At 47.6% G+C, this 2,500-nt stretch overlaps 1 protein-coding gene across 3 annotated transcripts in view; it reads right to left on the reverse strand.

Moving 5' to 3' along the window:
- plxnb2a.1 (plexin b2a, tandem duplicate 1) overlaps nt 1-2,500 on the reverse strand; it is a 161,666-nt gene that overhangs the window by 89,010 nt on the left and 70,156 nt on the right. For all 3 annotated transcript variants that reach the window (XM_031583282.2, XM_031583284.2, XM_031583283.2), the window contains exon 2: nt 1,844-1,956. The gene's annotated coding sequence lies outside the window, so the exon portion shown is untranslated. The remainder of the gene's footprint in view (nt 1-1,843; nt 1,957-2,500) is intronic.

A 2,500-nucleotide genomic window follows, 5' to 3' on the forward strand; every position in this document is an offset into this window, starting at 1 on the left:
CTGAAATCGGAGACAGACACACACACACACACACACACACACACATACACACACACACACACACACTGTTTAGGCATCCAGGTATGTGTGCCAGTGAACGCAAAAACCGCCAGCTTTAAAAGGGCATGGTTGCACACTCTATAAAACCCCTCCGACAGAGAAGACGTCAGACAGAGGAGAAAGAGGGAAAACAAACAGAGTGCAGCATTAAGTCTGTGTGTGTGTGTCTGTGTGTGTGTGTGTGTGTGTGTGTGTGTGTGTGTGTGTGTGTGTGTGTGTGTGTGTGTGTGTGTGTGTGTGTCTTTGTGTGTGTGTGTGTGTGTCTGTGCAGCATTAAGTCTGCTCTTCGTGAGAATGTGTCTTTTTTTATTAATATCTATTTGGAGGCCTGAACTGCTTGCCAACAACAAAAAATCTTCTTCCAGACCTTAAAAAGAGAGAGGCAGAGAGAGAAAGAGAGAGAGAGTGATTTCACCGTCTATGAGGAGCGAAGGAAACGAGAAAAATTGAATTACGAATCGAAAGTGAGCCCAGGATTGTGGGTAATGAAATTAACCTATGACCCCCTGACCCTTGACCCCTGAACGGCCTAATCAACAGCGAGTCTGTTTTCACACACACACACACACACACACACACACACACACAGACACACACACAGTCTGTTTTCTGTTCATCTGTGGGTGTTCCAGAGATGGGAAAAGGATAACAAAGAACATCTCTCAAGATTGGAAACTAGGACTAACACACACACACACACACACACACACACACACACACACACACACACACACACACACACACACACACAGACACACACACACACAGACACACACGCACACACACACTCACACACACACACACACACACACTCAAACACACACACAGAGTTAAACAATTATCAGATAATCTAGCCTTGGCTTTCAGGGGAGCTCAATGTGGACATAGTCTTCCTTCACTGGCACTAACACAAAAAGACAGGAACAGAGAGAGAGAGAGAGACAGAATGTGTGTGTGTGTGTGTGTGTGTGTGTGTGTGTGTGTGTGTGTGTGTGTGTGTGAGAGAGAGAGAGAGAGAATACGTGAGAAAGAGATAGAATAGACAGACAATCAAGTGTAACTGAACTGAAGAGAGGACCAGACAAAGGGAGCAAGATCTTTTGTTGGGTTTTTTTCCACTCTGTCTCCTTGCTGTCTGAACCTCATCCAACCATCCACACAGAGAAGCAGACAGACAGACACAGACAGACAGACAGACAGACAGACAAACAGAGCTCCAGGAGTACACTGTGAAAAGCCAGGCGGTCCAAGAACGGCCCATCTATTCCACAAGACATCTGAAACCGCCTAAACCAGGTCAGTCCATTTGCTTTTCAAAGTCCCAATTCCCTGAAAATGTTATGTGATCAACGTGCATGTTTGTGTGCGTTTCTGTGTGTGTGTGTGTGTGTGTGTGTGTGTGTGTGTGTGTGTGTGTGTGTGTCTGTCTGTCTGTCTGTGTATTCACATGTGGAGACAGCGGGTGTATGTGTGTGTGCACTTGTAAGTGTGTGTGTGTGTGTGTGTTTGTGTGTGTGTGTCTATGTATGCACGGGTGGAGACAGTGGGTGTATGTGTGTGTGTGTATGTGTGTGTGTGTGTGTGTGTGTGTGTGTGTGTGTACTTGTGTGTGTGTGAGTGTGTGTGTGAGTGTGTGTGTGTTTGTGTGTGTGTGTGTGTGTGTGTGCACGTCTGGTCTGTGTTAGCATGTGATGAAGGACAAGCCTTTGGCAGCGTTCAGCAGCAGACAGCACACACACACACACACACACACACACACCACATCTGATCTCAATTTGTTTACCAGGAGGTTCTGTCCTGAGGTTCTGTCCTGCGCTACAGCGGGGCGGGGCCCGGCGCTCCGGTTCCGGAGGGATCCAACGGGGTTCCGGAGCGTTCCAACAGGGTTCCGGAGGCCTGTGAGAAGGAGAGAGAGAGAGAGAGAGAGACAGGAGTTGTTACTGGCTGTGGCCTCATGGTGTGGGGTCAGGGGTTAGGGAGGGTACAGCACCAGTTTACAGTCTGCAGGCCATAATCCAGACACTACGCTGAGTAAGACAACACACACACACACACACACACACACACACACACACACACACACACTAAACTGTACACAGCTAGAGGACAAGACAAACTTAACTAAACAAAAAATGAGTATCACTATTCTATTCTGCTATCTAAATAAGCATCACATATTGATCTGATCTGAAGCTCGCAGTGGAAGAGGACCACAGGAATGGAGACACACTTAGCAGCACAGCTCAGCTCAGCAGAGCCGTACACAAACAACATGGCCACACACACACACACACACACACACACACACACACACACACACACACAGACACAGAGACAAAACACAAACAAGATGGCCACCCACAGTCAGGTATGCATGTGCCAATGACCGGGGCGAAATAGAATTAGCATAGAGAACGCCATACTCCACCACACTTCACAC

This window comes from Clupea harengus, chromosome 16 (assembly GCF_900700415.2).
Source record: "Clupea harengus chromosome 16, Ch_v2.0.2, whole genome shotgun sequence".
Lineage (NCBI taxonomy): Eukaryota > Metazoa > Chordata > Actinopteri > Clupeiformes > Clupeidae > Clupea > Clupea harengus.